The sequence below is a fragment of the Schistocerca americana genome, chromosome 9 (assembly GCF_021461395.2).
Source record: "Schistocerca americana isolate TAMUIC-IGC-003095 chromosome 9, iqSchAmer2.1, whole genome shotgun sequence".
NCBI classification, from domain to species: Eukaryota; Metazoa; Arthropoda; class Insecta; order Orthoptera; family Acrididae; genus Schistocerca; species Schistocerca americana.
The window spans coordinates 193,639,455-193,660,975 of NC_060127.1; the positions used below are offsets into that span (position 1 = coordinate 193,639,455).

At 42.4% G+C, this 21,521-nt stretch overlaps 1 protein-coding gene across 2 annotated transcripts in view; it reads right to left on the reverse strand.

The window, feature by feature from the left end:
- LOC124551379 (disheveled-associated activator of morphogenesis 1) overlaps positions 1-21,521 on the reverse strand; it is a 435,878-nt gene that overhangs the window by 150,251 nt on the left and 264,106 nt on the right. Inside the window, exon 1 of one of the 2 annotated variants that reach the window (XM_047126428.1) lies at positions 11,163-11,214. The exons of the other annotated variant lie outside the window; for it this stretch is intronic. The gene's annotated coding sequence lies outside the window, so the exon portion shown is untranslated. Of the gene's footprint in view, positions 1-11,162; positions 11,215-21,521 lie in introns of those variants that run through there. 2 annotated transcript variants of the gene reach the window in all.

Consider the following 21,521-nt stretch of genomic DNA (forward strand, 5'->3'; position numbering starts at 1 on the left):
GGATCGTCGGTCGGTCGTCCTACCGGATGAAGCGTTTTGGCTCGCCGATCGTTCATGAGTCGGCTGTGTGGGTGTGTGCATCGACTCCCGATTTGTCTTCGTGGGTGCTTAGTTACTGTTCGGTATCGTTCAGGTCTACGTGCAAGTGTTTGTCAGCTAGTGTGGTAGTTGGCGTTATTTCCACTGACGACTGTTTTAGATGTTGTCGGCATTCTGAGGGTAGTCGGTAGGTTGGTGGGAGGATCTCCGTGCGGTGCAGTCGGCTGGGTCTGCTGGCGGTCCCTGCGCAGTGTCGGAGCGTGTGTGGAGCTGTCCGATCGCTAGTGCTTCGTGGCTCACCGACCCAGGACGACAAAGTTGAGTGAAGTACCCAAGCCACGTCCATTCATGTTGTGTCATTCGTTTCGGTGGTTCGCTGTTGGGGAGCTTTTCATATCAGCAACACCGAGTGTTTGTAGTGATGAAATCGAGCCGCCGTGCGGTGGAGTTAACTGTATTGGTTCACTACAATTCAAGTGCCTTGTGGCCGTTAGTGTTCTGGTTACCTGCCCTGGTCACTGGCGTAATTTCAGGCAGTGTTCCTTTTTGGTGAAGTGGACTGTATTAACTTATTTAAAATTCAAGTGTACCAGCGGAATTTTCTGCCTTGTGGCCGTTAGTGTCCCGGTTACCCGCCCTGGCCACTAACGTAATTTCAGGCAGCGCCCTTTCCTTACCTATTGTCATTGTCGAACATGGCGTGTAATTCTGACAGCTAATATAAACTTCATTGTGGATAATTACGTCGGTAAGAGTTTGGTCTTTGATTTTTTATGTGCCGATTGGTGGCGAGCAAGTCGTTTGGTCGGTCGATCTGTGACTGTCTCTTGGTTGGCTTACCGATGGATCAAGTGTATTTGAGCTCAATACCTGACTCACCTAAGTGAACGTTAAAGTTCCGAGGGCAGCCCCCCCCCCCCCCCCCCCCAACCCTGGAAGCGTCTGAGTGCCGTTGTCTGTACTGCCCTTATCATGGGTGTTTAATGGTCTGTGGTAATCTATTATAGCCAACGTTTTAAAAGAAATTTTTTTTATTGAGTTTTATGTAAATCAATTTATGATCAACTGTGGGCCTTCAGTCAAAAAATGATTCAAATGGCTCTGAGCACTATGGGACTTAACATCTGTGGTCATCAGTCCCCTAGAACTTAGAACTACTTAAACCTAACTAACCTAAGGACATCACACACATCCATGCCCGAGGCAGGATTCGAACCTGCGACCGTAGCAGTCGCGCGGTTCCGGACTGCGCGCCTAGAACCGCTAGACCACCGCGGCCGGCGGCCTTCAGTCGCTTAAAGCCTTATTCTTAAATGTAGTTATTTCGTTGCGTTGCTTTTTCATTTAGTGTGTGTTCGGCCATTGAAAAAAAATGGTTCAAATGGCTCTGAGCACTATGGGACATCACACACATCCATGCCCGAGGTAGGATTCGATCCTGCGACCGTAGCGGTCGCTCGGTTCCAGACCGTAGCGCCTAGAACCGCTCGGCCACCCCGGCCGGCAGCCACTGAAAATTTAAAGGTTAAGGTATTTTTGAATTTTTAGAAAATCAACTGTGGGCCTTCAGCCGCTTCAAGCCTTATTCTCAAAATTTCCCCTTAAGCGAAAACATTGCGGCGTACTGCCTTAAAAGATTATGGCCTTCAGCCGTTGGTATTGCACCTCGTATATGTTTGTTCTATCTACTTTTGCCTTGAGGCTTTCCACCTAGCTGTGATATATATGTTATTTGCTATTTTAACAGCATTTTTATCTTGTTGATTTTTAAGATTTCTTGCGATCTGAAGATTTCTTGTTTGGAGGCCTTCAGCCGTGAAAGAACTGCATTTTGAAACTTGTAGTTGTAAAGGTTCGGCTATGTGCCGTTTTGATTTAAAGGTGTTATTAAATTACAATTTTGAGTGAAACTGGCCGCCACCTTATTTGGCCCTTTCCACAATCCTCATCACCTGTTCAGCTGGAGTATCAGGCTCTCTGAGGTGTTACTTGCCAGTTAGCCCATTCAAGACTCTCCATGCTTTACTACTTGACTGTGCAAAGTTCATTTCTTTGAGTGTTGCTTCCCATTTCTATCGTCTGTTCTTGTTTAAAAAGTGGAGTAGCTGTGAGCCCACTGTTTGATTTCTAGAACTTTGGTATTCTTGGTATATATAGTCTCACTTTCTTGGTTCCAGCCAGGCACGTATTCCTTTCTGTAACCCCTAGGAATGTTTGACTTAGTAGCTTTGATAACTAGTCTAACGAATTCACAGTAGTTGCTTGCTCTTGTCTGTAAATTCTTAGCAGCTAAGTTGGAGTCAAGATCTTTTGAGAATCCATCCCAGTTAGCTCGTTGAAAATTCCATCTGGGTAGGGGATTGAGTTTACAAGGGGAATTTTTAAACCAATTTCTGTCATAACAGGACGGTGTTGGCTGTTTAGGAAGTTAGACAGAACAGTACGAGTGGCGTTAAGTGGTTGATCCAGCTGATCTTTGGGCACAAATACCAAGTCTGGGTAGTAGTCCTTATTCCAGTGTGCAGAGTGGAAGGTTCCCTTGTCTTTCATATCAAAGACAAGTGCATGATGGTAGTTTCTGCCCATTGAGCTGGTGGCTCCCCACTGACATCCACGGTGTCTTACCGCCAATCCGTGTGATGGCTGTTAAAGTCTCCAGTGTATATACAACGGTGATCGAAAGCCGGCACAGCTGTAGAGATCCAATTCACACTTGGAGGCTTGTACAGATTGACAATTTTTAAGTCGTTATCTGGATTACTATTGTACAGATGTGGTTAACTTGTGTAGAATCAGTTACAGGCTTGACCTCACATAAGTGGCTATTCCATACTGTGGATGGTGGACAGCTAGGTATTCGTCCTCTACACTGAAGATCTCGCTCATCTTTGCTATGTGTTTCTTGAATGTTGACATCAGTGTTAAGTTCATGCAGTTGTTTCTGTAGGTACTCACATTTGGCAGAGCTTATGCCTTCAATATTAAGCTGCGTAATACGAACTAGGTGTTTCTCGTCTCTAGTTGGGTGGTACTGAAAACGACGGTTATTAGTTATGTTTTCAGACATACTGTATATCGCCTATGTCACTGTTGCTCGTTTATCACCACCCATGGGTCACGTATAGGGTAATTTAGATTATACCTACGGACGTAAGCAACGATCGACCCCCGGATCCAGTACTAAAAACATAATTTAAAAGAACTTTGGAAGAATAAGGCAGAAGGGACAGACAACATTCCATTAGAAATTTCTAAAATCATTGTGGGAAGTTGCAACAAAACGATTACTCACGGTGGTGTGCAGAACGTATGAGACCGGCGATATATCATCAAACTTTCGGAAAATATCATCCAAACAATTTCCAAGATTGCAAGAGCCACAAGTGCGAGAATTATTGCACAATCGCCTTAATAGCTGATGCATCCAAGTTGCTGACAAGAATAGTGTATAGAGGAGTGGAAAAGAAAATTGAGGATGCTCTAGATAACGTTCAATTTGGCTTTAGGAAAGGTAAGGCACCAGAGAGGCAGTTCTGACGTTCAGGTTGATAATGGGAGCAAGAGTGAAGAAAAATCAAGACACCTTCGTAGGACTTGTCGACCCGGATAAAGCGTTCGATAATGTAAAATGATGCAAGATGTTGGAAATTCTGAGCAAAACAAGGGTAAGCTATAGGGAGAGACGGGTGATATACAATATGTACAAGAAACAAGGCGGAATAATCTGAAGGACCAAGAACGAAGCGTTCTGAATAAAAAAGGGTGCAAGACACGGATGTAGTCTTTCACCCCTGCTCTTCAATCTATACGTCGAAGAAGCAATGACGAAAATAAAAGAAAGATAAAGAGTGGGATTAAAATTCAGGGTGAAAGGATATCAACGTTAAGATTCGCTGATGACATTGCTATCCTCAGTGAAAGTGAAGAAGAATTGCACGATATGTTGAGTAAGTAAACAGTCTAATGAGTTCAGAATATGGACTGAGAGTAAATCAAAGAAAAACGAAAGTAATGAGAAGTAGCAGAAATGAGAACAGCGGGAAACTTGGCATCATAATCTGTGATCACGAAGTAGATAAAGTTCAGTAATTCTGCTACTTAGGCAGCATGACGGACAGAGCCAGGAGGACATAAAAACAGACTAGCACTGAAGAAAAAGGCATTCCTGGCCAGGAAAAGTCTACTAGTATCAAACATAGTTACCAATCTGAAGAAAAAATTTCTGAGAATGTCCGTTTGGGGCAGTGCATCGTATGGCAGTGAGACATGGGGTGTTGGAAAGCAGGAACAGAATCGAAGCACCTGAGATGTAATGCTATAGAAGAATGTTGAAAATTAAGTGGACTGAAGAGGTAAAGAATGAGAAGGTTCTCTGCAGAATCGGCGAGGAAAGGAATATACGGAAAACACTGACAAGAAGAAGGGACAGGATGATAGGACATCTATTAAGAAATCAGGAAATAGAGGGAACTGTAGAGGGTAAAAACTACAGAGGAAGACAGAGAGTAGGATGCATCCAGCATATAATTGAGAACGTAGGTTGCAAGTGCTGCTCTGAGGTGAAGGGGAGAGGAATTGGTGGCAGGCCGCAGCAGAAGACAGATGACGACCACTGTCTCTATCACAGTAGTTTAGACCAGACAACGGAAAATTCACGATGGAATAATGACAATATTATGAGAAGGATAGATATATAGTGGAGACAGGCATAACAAAAAAGACCGCTAACAAGTTAAGCTTTCTGCCAAAAGGCCTCCTTCTGCACACATGCGACTCGCTCTCACACGACCACTGTCCCTGGCTGCCGAGTCACGTAAATGTGAGTATGCTCGTGCTGTAACCTTCTTAATAGAGAAGACAATAATATGTATACTGTACAGTGAGTCATATTCTCTGGTTCAGGGTTGGCATTGCAAGTTGTTTGGATTACAGCTTTCAAATTCATTGCATTCTCGGCTGTCCTGTTCGTAAGTGTGAGTTCTTTTAAGTTCCCATACCCTTATGTATATTTTCTGACAGAATGTTAACCTGTGAGCTGTTGAATCAGTCAGTAGGCCATATTCACAGTAAGGCGTGGGCACAATTTTATTTTATATAATTTCTCTGCTTTCGGTATTACTTCTTCTAAGCACATCACACCGGACTGAACATACGCGGGATTTAAGGATGCAATGTTTTCCCACATTTGTGTCCCTTTTATGGCTTCGTACTTGGGTTCGTTAGCTTTACTCGTCCTCCTTTTCGTTATTTTGTGACAGGTAAAAGTTCGCAGATCATTTCGAATGTGGGTAGCTAAGTTCAACACAGTACCTGCTTACATAATCTAAGTCTCGAGCCATATGGCCCACCGTGAAAAACCACCTTAGCTTGATAGAACTGATAGTCCTCGGAAGTCTTCAGTGTCTATTTTCACGAAATTCTTTGAGAGCTGCTTAGAGCTTTTCGGTGCTGATGTTTCACTTCTAAATTTTACGTACCATAAACATAAAAAATTACACATATCCGCTTGCCGGATGGTCTTTTTATTTGCTACGCCCAAGGAGAGTGTTCGAACTTAATTAGGACTCATTCCCAGTACCTACTCAGATGTTTTCCTCATTATTGGTCCCTTGCGAGGCAAAACGAGGAGCTCTGCCGGCGTGCTGACCACCTCAGGCCGCAGCCAGCAACACCGAACGTGCCTGACGGCCTCAGCGGCTCCGGCTCCGGAAAGGTTCAAAATTACGAAATATTCCATTTTTACTTTCTTGCATTTTTAAAATCTACAAACTTTCCCCTTTCAATTGACATCATTTCCGAAGAAACTACTTTTAAAATGTTTTTCAAATATGTTCTGCATGGGCGTGACCCACTGTGGCGCTGTTAAATTGCTGTAAAATGTTGTGCGCGAATCTACATTCTCATCATGTACATTTTAGTGACGTGAGAGAAAGTAGGTGTTACAAAATAAGTGTTGTGGCTAACTTGTGATAGTTCGAAACATATAGCTCGCTTTATTATCGTGTGTTTCATGTTTATTCTATCTTCTGTAATCCTGAAAATATTCGTAGTGAATTCTTTGCATTGAAGTCTCTGTTTTCTTGAAGGATAATCCTGGGTAAACGTAAAGTGACTAGAAATCCTCTGAAGGCTTTTGAGATAAGTAGAAATGTTGAAAATCCAAGGTGTGATTACCGCAAACAGTAAAGACGATAACCAAATGTGTGAACCTAATCTTGCTGGTTCATCTACCCATTGCAACGAAAGTGAGAAAGAAAGTACTTCGCGGAGGAAGCTTGGTTCAGTTAGTGAAAAGAATGAATGTTTTATGGGCGAATCGGATGTGAATGAAATCTTTGATGTCAGTCCTCAACGGAAATTTTGGAAACTGTGTAAGATGTGTCCAGTATGGTGAAATCGGTGTGGATTTCTCTCTAAAAAATCACATAGGACTTGCCAGTGAAATGGAACTGATGTGTGCTAAGCTTTGACACATGACCACCTTTTGGAACAGTGGTGCAGTAACTCCAAATGAAGAAAATGGTAGCAAAATCAATGAACACAACATTAGACTTGTTTGTGCCTTCCGTACAATTGATGAGGGTGCTACTGCAGGTGCAGTTTTCTGTGTCATGATGAATCTTGGAAACACCCAACCAAGTTTACGAACTATAATAGATTTACAGATTCTAAAGTAGAAGATGTCTGTATAGACTCTATGAAGAAAGCTGTGGACGAGGCAGTAATAGAAAACAGTGGTAATACAGACTTGACTGAAGCATTAGATGGTACGTGGCATAAAAGGGGACACACATCTCTTCATGGTGCAGTATACAGGGAAAGTTTCAATTGTAGCAGTAATATTGTAGGAGTCGACAAAAAAATAACAGTATACATGAAAATAATTGCACAGCTAAGTATAGTGGCAGTAGTGGAGGAACGGAAAATGCTGGTGTTGCTAATATATTTCAACGTTCTGTTGCGTGTGACAAAAGTGCGATATGTGGATTACCTCGGTGGTGATGTTGTAGTGCACAAATCTAAGTGTACTGGAAACGTACAGAAACGAATGGGATCAAGACTTCGGTGATTGAAAGTTTCGTACAAAGAAGGAAAACTCGGTGATGGTAAAGGGTTGGAGGAGAACGGGAGGTTGGCTGAGAGTGTGACTGACAAAATACTGAACTATAATGGAATGACTATTAGGCAAAACACACGCAGTGTCGACGAAATGAAGAAGGCTATTTGGGCTCTTTTTTTCATACCTTTTGTAACCGATGAAAGTCCCCATATTACTTGCGTGCCGCAGAAGAAAACAGTTGGTGTAAGTACAATAAGGGATTGCTAACTGGTGAAGTGTACGCTCATGAACATAGTCCGCCTGATGCGGTAATGGTTCAAATGGCTCTGAGCACTATGCGACTCAACTTCTGAGGTCATCAGTCCCCTAGAACTTAGAACTACTTAAACCTAACTAACCTAAGGACATCACACACATCCATGCCCGAGGCAGGATTCGAACCTGCGACTGTAGCGGTCGCGCGGTTCCAGACTGAAGCGCCTTTAACCGCACGGCCACACCGGCCGGCTGCGGTAATGGAGGAGATAAAATTATTTTCAGAGACTTAGCAGCACCTGTACTGTTGAAAAAGTGTGTTCGTGGAAAAACTCAAAACCCCAATGAAAGTGCAAATGGCGTTATATGTTCGAGTATGCCCAAGACTGTGTTTGTCGGAACAGAAACACTTCAGTTTGGTGTGCAGGATGCTGCTGCTACGTTGTAAGGTGCAAAGCATTTCCAAATATGGGAATGAAGATACGTTTCAACATGGGACCAACGATGCTCGCTTTAGACGAGGAACGTCTGCAGGCTGATGACAGGGCTGTACGTAGCCAGAGTAGGGGAAAAAGTGAAAGATGGACGAGGAGTTTGCAGAAGATGAAGAAGAAGACCTGGAGCGCACTAAAAAGGTAATTCAAACTTTGTAACTCGATACTCAAAAGTTTTATTTTTCATACAATTTCTATGTTTTCTTAGGTTTTACCAAACCAATTTGCTTCAACTTGTCACGAAATCTTACACAGTCCCTTCTGTGTAACTTAACACAAATTTTTCCAAAAACCCGTAAATTGTTGAATTTATAAACGAAAAAGTCAAGGAAGTAGTGAGTTTTCATCACAATAAAAAAAATTAACCTCTAACAACTGAATTCAAATTTTTAAAAATCCACGTGTTGCGTTGTAGCCAATACTCCAACAAATAACCTGTAAAAATTTCAGCTTCCCAACTCATACACTTTCTGAGAAAACAGGTGATTTATAAGGGGTGTTTGAACACGGGAGCCCCCTAAAGGTACGTTGTCCAAGGCGCGACGCACACTAGCGACTGCGACGGGTCGCTACGTGACGTCAGAAGTTGTCCGCTGGCGCATGCGCAGTTCGAGTTTGGGATGCGACGCGCGACTGTTGCGGCAGCTGTCGCAGCACTGCACCAGTGAGCAGTGTTGCGACGGAAGTCGCACGACACAAAGACGTACGGCTGCGAGAAAGATGTCGAGCCAGTCAAGGAAAACTGAAATGAGCCACTCACAGGATGTGATGCTCTGTGAGCTGGTCTCGCAACAGCCTTGCCTTTACGATTTGAAGAACCCTAAATATAGAGACACTATGTTCAGAGACAGAATTTGGGAAGTAATTGGTGCACAGTTGAAACTGGCAGGTGAGTGAAATATATAATATTTTCCCATTAATGCAAATTTTTCAGGCCTGTTATGAAAATCAGTATAATCCATGCAGATGTAGAATTAGAATGATGAAAATGAACTTGAAGGTCAATTTTCGCATTACTCTTTTTTGTGACGATAAAAATTGAAAACGGCAAATACATTATAAAATGAACAATCTAAAGTACAACGAGAAAGTTACATTCTACAATACCTTCACTTTGAAAGTAAACGGTAGATTGGTGTCTTGGTGATACCTTCTAGTTGTGAAAAACCACCACCAGATTGTTGTACAGCTTTCTGTAATCAATAGATGTTCGTTTTTGAGGAAGGCGTTTCTCAACAGATTGCGCAAACAGTATGCTGCAATAAGTAATTTGTCACATTCACTTCAATTCATTGGTAGAAGATGGTGCTCAAAAAACTTGTGCCAAAAGTGCACTACTGTTTTACAAGGCCCTTCTGGTCTGACACAGTTCACAATTGAAATTCGTGTTTTGTAAATCCTGGAGTCATCTTTTGAGTGCAGCTTGGCAAGATTAAATGTTGATGTCATCCATAACGATGTATGCTGTCAGAATACAAGAATATGGAAGTTCATTTCGATGGGAATAAAGATTCAGTCGGCTATGAAAGTTGCCTTAGCTTGTTCCAAAAGTTTCTGCATGGGAGAAACTGACAAGTATAATTTGGGGAAATTTTGTGAACAAGCATGGACATTATTTCTTCCACATTTCTGCCAGTGTATACTGTAGACGTTCAGAATCAAAATTCTAGAGATGTTTAAGGTGTAACCCTATCTTGTTGTCAAGAACTTGAAACAATGCAATGAAGCTAGCGTGCGCTTATTGTTAATAAACTTATCTTTCATTGGAATTTTAGGTGAAATGTGCAAAAACAGATGGAGGAATATTCGGGACTCGTATCAGAGAAATAAACGAGAAAGAAAGCTTGGAACAGGTTCAGATGCCTCAGCAAAACCAAGAAAATGGGTTCTGCTTGATCACTTGGCTTTAAGAAACCTACGTTTCGTGGCATTTTAAATGAAATTGTCAAGAGCATATGGAGAAATATTAGTAACTCATACCGGAGGAATATGACATAAAATGGTTTCATTAGGTCCAAATGTGTCAGCGAAACAAAACAAATGCATTCTCTATCGTGTGATGACCACACGATTCTCGTTGCGCGTCGACAGAACTGGCGGCTAGTCGCGACGCTCCCGGAGATATATGAGCCCAAATCTCGGAAACGGAGATCGATATCAATCTGATCTCAACTTAAAAAATAATTTCGATATGTTAGCTTCTTTTCATCGGCAACGATGTATGACCTAACGTGAACCATGCGTAAAGTAGCCAGCGACCACATTTTTCACTGTACACAATTCAAATTTTATGCAGTAGGTTACTTGTAAATTAAGTATCGGGATAACTGTGACGAATATCGGAAAAATACACACCTCATTATCAAGCTGTGATGTGAAACTGTAAGATACGCAAACATCAATTTTTTGTGCCTTTTACTTTCCTCACAATTGATTGAGAAGTAATATACAGCGAAAAAAACACGCAAAACCGGAAGAGATACTTTTCAATTTTTTAAAGTAAAAGGAGAATCTGTATCGAAAAACTAACTCTGGGAGCCGATGTAACTTTGTTGCATTAACATACAGTATTTTTTACAGCAAGAAAATCGGAATTCTTATTTTTCTTATGTATTTGAATCCGCCGCCGCCGTCCGGAGCTTGGGAAACGGCGACGACTCCAGTCGTGTTGCGGCCGTGTCGCCGTCTGCCAGGGTGGGAAAAGAGGAGGGGGCAGCGTCGCAGTCGCAGCCAACTGTCGCGTCTTGCACAACGTAACTTAAGGCGGCGCTCACGGAGGCAGCGTCCCCGCCAGAGGTCGCCAGCGACGCGGTTCCGCCCTCCGTCAATGTTTGTCGAGGTCCAGGAGGTTCGCTTAGGTTAGAAGTTATCCTGTGTACGAAGGCCGGGATATGACGACGCCTCTCTGCATTCAGACGAGTGCTGCGTTTGCTATCAAAGAGATCCGAGCGCATGTAAATGAGCTACGTATACGGTGTCTCGAAAAGAACGAGGCAAGTACTGTACACTTTGTCTTCAGTTACTCAAATTACCAGCCAAGTTTTACGAATATGACACGAATAGAAAAAAACGCCATACCACAAAAGTTAAAGCGCTTTAACACTGTGACGCCATTTTCCTTCTGACAGAAAGAAATGGAACACGAAGAAAGAGTGGTGTGACACGAACGAAAGTTGGTAGACGTGTTTCTACATGTGAAAGACGAAGCCTGCTCAAAATTCGCGCCAGTCGCGTAAGAGTGTCGCAAGTAGCGCCACTACGAGGATGCAAATCAGAGTAGGCTGCAAGTTGTACAGGACGTGAGCGTCGCTTACCTCTGAGTCGATGCTAGTAGACAGTACCTCACTGAGTCTGAATGATGTCACGTAGCAGGTCACGAGAACGTACGCTCGCAAGGTGACGACCACCTGGCACTGTCGACAGGGAAGACCGCCGCGGCTCCGGCGCACCGCACCGCACCGCCGCCTGTCGCAGCAGTTTGAGCAGCAGCCGGCACAACACGTGACGTAGCGAACAGCCACAAGCCGCTTACCTCGAGGAGAGCACACAGCCAGAAGCCTTGTAGCGTGCATTTCACTGACTGCAAAACACCGCCATTTGCGACTTTGTTTGCGTGAAGCCAGAGCTCGTGGGAGGCTTGCAGCCAGCCTGCCAACCTGTCTGAGTATGACGGACAGCGGGAGCACTCTCGTGCTTATCCCGCGCACGCCGACTGCAAACCTGAACGTCAGTCTCACGATTCGTCCCGTTGTATTGCCATTAATGAACAGCATTCCAGAGGGTCTTTTACAACAGGGCTCTACAGAGAGTTAACGTGCCGTCTTAGTCTGTTCCGTCACCAAATTTGTCTCCAATCGAGCAAGTACGAGACAACGTCGGACGACAACCCCAGCGTAATCCACAACCGGCGTTAACCGTCCCTGTATTGACCCACCGAGAGCAACAGGCAAGGAACTCTGGCCGACAGACATCCGGCACCTGTACAGCGCAACGCGTGCCCGTCTGCACGACGGCATTCGACGATTTGCCGGTTACACTGGTCATTAATGTACCAGCATTTCACATTTGCAATTCCTTACCTCGCGCTTCTTAATCACTTAATTATGGCACCTAGACAAACGTATTTACGAAATTTCTTTACTCTACATTAATTATTTTTTTAGTGTTGCAATGTTTTTCCATCAGTTTGTACAACTTCAACGATGCCCCACATTAAGGATCCGTTGCAAACACATTATTGATAGTTCGGTTTATTACCTCACAGTAGCAGGACGAGCGATATCGGCGTAGTTTTTCCCAATTAGGTTAAGAGCACAAAATAGTTAGTCTACGTAGTGAAAATAGGCGATGTTTCTATTACATGATTCAAGGATAAAATTTGTGTTGTTCTTCTTGTGGTCTTCAATCCAGAGACTGGTTTCATGCAGCTCTCTATCCTACTCTATCCTGTGCAAGCTTCTTCATCTCCCAGTACCTACTGCAACCTAGATCCTTCTGAATCTGTTTAGTGAATTCATCTCTTGGTCTCCCTCTACGATTTTTACCCTCCGCGCTGCCCTCCAATATTAAATTGGTGATCCCTTGATGCCTCAGAATATGTCCTACCAAGCGATCCCTTCTTCTAGTCAAGTTGTGCCACAAATTTCTCTTCTCTCCAGTTCTATTCAATACCTCCTCATTAGTTATGTGATCTACCCATCTAATCTACAGCGTCCTTCTGTAGCACCACATTTCGAAAGCTTCTTTTCTCTTTTTGTCTAAACTATTATTGTCCACGTTTCACTTCCATACATGGCTACGCGGGCCGCGGTGGCCGTGCGGTTCTAGGCGCTCAGTCGGGAACCGCGGGACTGCTACGGTCGCAGGTTCGAATCCTGCCTCGGGCACGGATGTGTGTGATGTCCTTAGGTTAGTTAGGTTTAAGTAGTTCTAAGTTCTAGGGGACTAATGACCTCAGAAGTTGAGTCGCATAGTGCTCAGAGCCATTTCAGCCCATAGGCTACATACCTGTCTCACGCCCTTCCCAACCACTGCTTCCCTTTCATGCCCCTCGACTCTCATAACTGCCATCTGGTTCTGTACAAATTGTAAACAGCCTTTCGCTCCCTGCATTTTACCCCTGCCACCTTCAGAATTTGAAAGAGAGTATTCCAGCCAACATTGTCAAAAGCTTGCTCTAAGTCTACAAATGCTAGAAACGTGGGTTTGCCTTTCCTTAATCTATATTCTAAGATAAGTCGTAGGGTCAGTATTGCCTCACGTGTTCCAACATTTCTACAGAATCCAAACTAATCTTCCCCGAGGTCGGCTTCTACCTGTTTTTCCAATCGTCTGTAAAGAATTCGTGTTAGTATTTTGCAGCCGTGGCTTATTAAACTGATAGTTCGGTAATTTCAACCCCCGCTTTCTTTGAGATTGGCATTATTATATTCTTCTTGAAGTCTGAGGGAATTTCGCCTGTCTCATACATCTTGCTCACCAGATGGTAGAGTTTTTTGTCAGGGCTGGCTCTCCCAAGGCTATCAGTAGTTCTAATGGAATGTATTGTGAATGAGTACGAAAGTATTAATTAATTAATTAGTGAAAGATTTGTGGTTTCACAGCAGCTCATTTTATTTTCAAGTGGTCAAAATTAATGCTGCACTAGCAGTACATTCAGAAAAGCAGACTCTACTAAATGACCAGTGGATTTGAGAAAGGAAGTAAAATATTCCATAGAATTTGGGGTGCAAGACTGAAAATATTAGCTTTTAAATTAGACTTTTGAGTATCGTAAATAGCATCCAGCGTCTCACACAAAATCTTTGAAAATGTACTTTTCACCAAGTGGTGTAGGACAAAATACTGGAAATATGTAATATCCAGATGTCAAATATCTAAGTGTCATTACTACTTTACTTGAGCCAGAACTGCATCTTTAATGAGAGTACCGTACCGGATTTTTTTTAATAGAGCTCGAATCCCACATCCATGAGTACTACAACTTAGCTTTCGTTATCCGAAAGTGTTACATACTTGAGATGATTCTTGGTGACCTTGAAAAGCAAGACTACAGGCACTCCAATTTGCTGAGTTCATTTGACGTTATGGAGACATACGCCAATTAACCTTCAATAACTGTCATTCAGCATACGTGTGAAAGACAAACATAAAGTTAGAATAAGATATTTTTAACATCTAAAGGAGTGAAAAGTGGAAATACCTACAGCAAGCACATTGGCAAACCACTTCACGTGACAGAAACGTCACCCTACTGGCATCAAAACGCTAGTAAGCAGTAACAGCTAATGTCCACCAAACGATCAACTACACTAACTTTATTGTAGTTTCCGGTAAACCTGCGATTTCAGTCCATAGATACCGAACTATACCCTGATTACGAAAGTTTCATCCTCAGGATGCCACAAACTTCTCCTTCGATCAGTTGCTCACAGTCCATATTTCGTGTCGTATCGGTCTATGTGGCCAAAGAAAACAAATTGATTTAAATTTCACCAGTTTTCGTCCGAAATATGTACTTTCGGACGAAGAGAACGTCTACATTGTGACCGGGCACGTAGTGGCGCACTGATTCGATAAGAGGCCGATATCAGTGCCGCCGTGACCGCAGCCTAGTCCGTGAGTGCTGTTTACGTTTCAGTTAAACCATCCTCAATTTGTCGAGCTGGCTTCTCAGCAAATTTGTGTTCGTGACTGCAGACCACGGTGAAACGACATCAACGATACGATTTGCTGACGACGCGGTTATTCTTGGTGAAAATGAGGCAGAACTACAAGACCTCTAGAATGGAAAGACAGATCTAGTGAACGAACAGTATGAATTGAGAGTAAACCGAAGAAATAAGATTTGCTATAAACTTATCATAACTAGGAGCCACGAAGTAGACGAAATTAAGAAATTCTGATACCTTCGAAGAAAAGTAGTAAGGGCGATATGTAAAGGCAAATAAATCAAATAAATCTACTAATATCAAACATAGGTCTTAATCTGAGGAAGGCATTTCTCATAATTTACTTCTGGAGCACTGCACTGTACAGGGTGACAATTATTGAGCTATACAAAAAAAACTTAAAATAGTAACAAAGTACGGCGTGCACACACTTCATTCAACATGTAAACGTCACTACAGATATTCTGATTTAGGTTACGACAGTTCGATATGCCTGCCTTCGTTGGCGATGATGTGGCACAGACGAATAGCGAAATTTTGCATGTCCCGGTGAAGTGTCGGAACATCGATGCTGAGATGACCTCGTGAATGGCTCTTTTCAGCTTGAGGTTATTTGCGTACTCCTTGTCTTTACATATAGCCCCACAAAAAGGAGTCGGAGAATACGGCGGTAACTCGAGGACCATGCCAGTGACTTGTGGTACCCCAGAGCCAGAGTGCGGTCCCCAAAGTGCTCCTCCAGGATATCAAACACTCTCCTGCTTTGATGGGGTCGAGCTCCGTCTTGCACGAATCACATCTTAACAAAATCAGGGTCACTTTGGCTAATGGGGAAGAAATCAGCTTCCGAAACCTTCACGTACCGTTCGTTAGTCACCGTGCCATCAAGGACTATCGCACCGATTATTCCGTGACTGGACTTGCACACACACAGTCACCTGTTGAGCGCGAAGAGACTTCTCGATGGCGAAATGCGGTTTCTCAGTCCCTCAAATGCTTCAATTTTGCTTACTGACGAACCCATTTAAATGGAAGTGCCCTCCGTCCGTAATCCAAAGCACGAATGCGCATACTAATTACCATCACTCCCCGCGGCCAACCGTGCAGTTTGAACGTCCTAACGCAAACCGTTCAGAAGTTATGACGATTTTATGTAATATAGTTCAATAATTGTCACCCCGTGTGTTCGCGAATCGTGGACTGTGGGATCACGGGAGAAGAGAGACTCGTGGCGTCTGGGATGTGGCACTGTAGGAGGATGCCGGCTGATACTCAAATCCCAGTTTTCGTTTCCTCCGGCATTTCCATTATTGCATCGCAGTTCAGGTCTATGATGGCTTAGCAGTCCAGTCTCGGCAGGAAAGGTGCGGCGCAGAGGGTGGAGGGCGTGGCTGGGCCTGCAGAAGTGTGACGTTTCCCATTTTCCTGGTCAGAGTGTGAGGCAGCAGCTGGAGTAGTTCCCCACCTTCTGCTGCTGCACACCACGTGTTCGGACTCTTTAGGTTCCTTTAGCGCACCACGGGGATCACTTCACTCTCGAGGAAGTCTGTTGTTTCTCATCCTCTGGACATGACCGATCTGAGTTCGTGACCAGTAACGGTGGCTTCTGTACTATACGTCTTGGCCTTCTCAAAAGCAGAACTGTTTTGTACGAAGACATCCTATCTGATGTTCATAATTATCTAAGCTTCTGTTGGTTGAAGCTTTCTAGTTTCCTTGTATGTACATAAAACTAAAACCAGTCACTTTTTTGAAATGGTCATTTATTCCATGAACTTCAACCAGTCACTTTTTTGACATATTTATTCCATGTACCGGTTTTCGAACCATTTGAGGCTCATCTTCAGATGGTGTCCAGGAAGTTACGTAGCTGTTTCGAAGCGTAATGCCGCGTGCTGGCTCTGTGACAACAATATGCAAAATAGTTTAATGCATCGCTACGCTTACTGTTTATATGCCGATTTGGCCCAGAATTTTGTTTTGTACTTTCTGCGACCAGATGGTATCACATTACCTACTTTTACAGGATATGCATGCTTATACACTCTGATAACGAAACTTTCCCAGCATCCAGCATGTGCTATACAACAGTTACTTGTTACAAAGATCTTCGCACAATGATATGACACAGACCTACTTTGTTCTGAGATGTTATCTGTTTTTGTTTGCTCGTACTAAAGTCCATGAATGGACACAAACTTTAATCAAAGCTGGTGTTAACACGAAAGCCCAAAATAAAATAAATAAACAAATTACTACAAGAACAAAGTTCAAACAATCTGGTGTCTTATTTCTATTCTTATATTAACATATAACACAGTCAGTTTACGGGCAAATACTTTAATCAAGACTGACGTTAACATGAATGTGGAGGAATAAAATTTTACAGAATTTGTAGTATTTGGAATGAAAAATTCAAATGGTTCCAAACACTACGGGACTTAACATCGGAGGTCATCAGTCTCCTAGACTTAGAACTACTGAAACCTAACTAACCTAACGACATCACACACATCCATGCCCGAGGCAGGATTCGAACCTGCGACCGTAGCAGCAGCGCGGTTTCGGACTGAAGCGCCTAGAACCGCTCGGTCACATAAGCCGGCATTTGGAATGAATTGCAGGTATTTGTTTGACCACGAACTTTATATTTAAAGTTTAAATACAAGGAAAAAACTTCAAATGAACTGCCGACTTTTTTCTCTTCTGACATTAATATGATCTGTAATAGTAGTAAACGCAGATTCTGTTTATTTCAGCTAGAGGTAATATGTAATTGTAGTAGTTGTAATGAACTGCAGGTGTTTGTATTTTCTTGAACTTTACACTCAGACGCAAGAACGAAACTTCAAATGAACTGAATCTTTAATGGATAAGCTTAATAAGTTCTAGTTTCTTAGGATTAAGGCGATGTAGTGTCCAGGTTTCGCAACTTTAGAGCAGGGTAGACACAACTGCGCGATACACCATCAGTGTGGTGCGTAGAGTCAGATCTTTATTCACGAAGATCCGAAGTAGGAGGCGTCCAAAAGTAACACGCGCGGCACGAATCCTGTCTCCACGTCCTTTTACAACGAGGCACTAGTTGGTAATATACTTCCTAGATAGAGGAAGTGATGTACTTGTTCCAAAGGTGTGCTGGAAAAAGCGATATTGAAATCCGAAAGGACCATTCCAGGAGATGGCTGCGCTATTACCTTTGTGTTCTGGATGCTGATGGTTAGGGCAAACCGTATATATGCAGTACCGAAACAGTTTACAGACAGTTGCAACACAAGCGTTGTCATCAGCATACTGCTATTCAGCCAGCTGTGTGAGATCTGATATAAGTTCTACTCTCGCACTGTGTACGGACCATGTCTCACACAGCACACAGCATGGTTGCTAGGTACAGAGCAAACAACGATGGTGCCAGGACACATCCTTGTTTCAGCTCATTAGTAGTAGGGAATTTGACCGATGTTTCATTCTACAGCACATGCCCAGGCATCGTAACCTCCCTACTATTTTCTTTCTGTCTGAAATTTAGCCCAACTTTACTTCCTACTCTAAAAAAAAGGTCTACATTTTACCAAAACTATGTTCCCACAAACTGTTGTCCAACTTAAACTCGTCCGCTAGCCTTCGACCAGACAGAACCTAATTTGAACTGAACTGTAACTGATCTGAATGCAACTCGTCTTTATATTAAATGCGTAGCTGAAGTAAAACAATTATCTGGCACACGTCAAAATTTTCATTTACTTCGCATCTTGACAACACTGTTGCATATTTCTCGAAAGTGCAACAGTAAACAGCAAGCAGGCGGCGGGTTAGTTAGATTTCTGTTTCTAAATAAAATTTCCAACTATATTCAAACAGTAAAAAGGTAGGGTATGGGCGGCTATAGTGGTCATGGCGGGAAAGTAGCCACTTGCATTTATTCCCTTGGAGAATGCTGCAGCCTAATGGACAACACTTAAAACTATTCAAAGAGACTTCTTTGGTATTGCCAGCGAGTCTCGTGGAGATAGACGGGCGCACTCGTCTGCAGTGACATATTTTGTGTTTTCTATACGTCTGAAGGAAAGTATATTTAAAACGTATGTACTGCGACATTTGATTACTGCTCGTCCACCCCGGCCGGCGTCCAGTCGGGCGAAGTGCCCAGTCGTCTGGCCGGTGGCCACTTTCCCCGAACATACTCTCAATAATAAGAAAATAGTCTGTCTGAAAATACGTACGTATATTAAAGCATTAATATATTAACCGATTTTTGAAACGTGTGTTCTATCATTACAGGAATGTGAGAAAATCACTGCAACCATCGTGGGATTCCCATGCTATGCACCAGACACTGGAAGCTGTAAGAAAAGAAAAGATGCCCTTTACAACAGTAGCCAAACAGTTCAATGTTCCAAGAAACATTCCAGAAGAAAAATCCTGATGCTATTGAAAATAAGATGATTCTTGGAAACTTTAGACGTGTTTTCGGCGAAAAGCAAGAAGAAGAACTTGTTAGCCATATTTTTTACATGGAACGAAGGTATTATGGCATATCAGTAACTGATTTACGAGACTTGGTGTTTCAACTTGCTGAGAGGAATAATGTACCACACCCATTTAATAAAGAAAAAAAAGATGGCAGGCAAGGACTGGATGGCACAGTTTCGGAAAAGACATCCAAACATAAGCCCTAGGAAACCAGAATCCACTTCAATGGCCAGGGCTCAGGGTTTTAATAAAGCAAATGTGCAAAGATTTTTCAACGTTCTCCAGGAAGTGCAAGAAAAACACTTTTACCCTGCTCATAGAATCTACAATGTTGACAAAAACTGGTCTAACGACAGTTCAGTCTAGAAATTTCAAAATTTTCTCTTGTAAAGGCAGACGCCAAGTTGGTGCTATTCATTGCTTTCAGCAGTAGCCATATGCATGTCTGCAATCCATCCTTTGTGATATTTCCCAGACAAAGAATGAAAGTTGAACTTCAGGATGATGCTCCTCCAGGAACCGCATTTCCCTGCCATCACAGTGGATGGATGCAGATGGATATTTTCATGAAGTGGTTTGATCATTTCTTGAATTACATAAAGCCTACGGCTGACAATCCTGTCCTACTTGTTCTGGATGGACACGCCATCCACACAAAAAATACAGACTTCATAGAAAAAGCCACCACATTGTAACCACAAACGAAAACCTCCTGATGTATTATTTATGGCACCTTTCAAAACATTCTATGCCAGAGCTTGTGAAAAGTTTCTCTGAAACAACCCAGGAAGGGTAATAACACAATTCCAAATCAGTAAGCTTCTTGGAGAGGCATTTCTGCTGGTAGCAGTACCGTCTACAGCGATAAATGGATTTCGTAAATGCGGGATTGTCTCTTTGGACCCGTCTATATTTTCAGATGCAGATTTCGTTGCTGCAGAGGTGTCAGTAAGCTTCTTGGAGAGGCATTTCTGCTGGTAGCAGGACCGTCTACAGCGATAAATGGATTTCGTAAATGCGGGATTGTCTCTTTGGACCCGTCTATATTTTCAGATGCAGATTTCGTTGCTGCAGAGGTGTGCATATCGGACATAGGCATAATCTGTGGAGGAAAATTAAATGATAATAGAAGGGGCACAGTAAATGAGACAAACAAAGGAACTGAAGGTGTTAAAGATGTATTTAATAGGCCTAAGCAAACTGAAGAAGATGAATTTGATGTTGTAGCAGCAAATAGCGAAGAAGCAGTTGATAGTCCTACTAATGAAAATGAAGCTGCGCAGGAAGGAGAAATGAGTGGCAAAAACAATAATGAGGGCACTTTCATTGCTGACGCAAATGAGAAGGTAACACAGTCTACAATTTTTGCAGTAAGCCCAAAAGATATTATAGGTCTACCTTTACCAAAATTAAAATTAGGCCAGCAGCAACAACAAAGAAATAAAGGGCAAAGAAGGGGTCAGGCAACGATAATAACCTCTAGCCCTTACAAACGTGAGCTGTTAGAAGATAAGGCGAAGAAGAAAAAGCAGATCAAGAAAAGAAGAACAAACCTTGTAGAAAAAGAAGAAATGACTAAACCAGCTGTTGAAATAAAAAGGCCTAATAACAAAGCAAAAGTGCAAATAGGAAAGCTAGGAGTAAAGTGCAAAAAGCAGCTTTTTGGAGAATACAGTGAAGAAGAATACAGCGAGGAAGATAAGGACACTGAATGTTTTTATTGAAATGAGGGTTTCAATAAATCTAAAGACAATGAAGGTTGGATTAGATGCTCTGATTGCAAGCTGTGGGATCATGAAAAATGTGCCGGATATGATGACGTCGTGTTCGTGTGTGAATATTGTAGAGATAAGTGACTTATGACCCTAATTTGACTTTGATCTCATGACAAATGATGCGCTGTAACCTGGAAAGTAAAACTATTAACGTTTTGTATAATCTGGTAAATTGTTAATAAGTTTGAATATTTATCTCAAATTTTAATAAATTTCATTCTGTAAATGTGTAGGCTACGTTCTACATTTCGAAATTCCTTTCTATTCACAGTGTCATAAACTTGTTCTTTGAGTCTTTTTTACCTACTGGGCAAAGTGGCCATTTTCAGACATTCATTTAAGCCCACTTCTCTACTACAGAACATGGTACTGAGTAATAATACAACTTTTTTATGGTTCTAGAATGTACATAGCTTAATAAGATACATTCTACATGCTTATATGTCAAATAAAGTGAATGAAACAAAACGTTTTTCTTAGGGTGGCCACTTTACCCAGCTTTCCCCTACTCAGTGGGGTGGGGTGAGCAACTATTCCTGTGAAATGATAGTTCAAGACAAAGATTTTAGAATGAGGTATGTATTCAAAAAGACACGGTAAAATTTCGCTTGATCTTCGCACATAACAATACTATGCTTAAAAAAGTGAACAATAATTTAAAGAGGGAATAATGCTAACAGAAAATTTCTATAAAAATCAAACAGCTTAATCAACTAATATGTTAACGCATGGCTCAGGAAAGTGAGGTGGATTT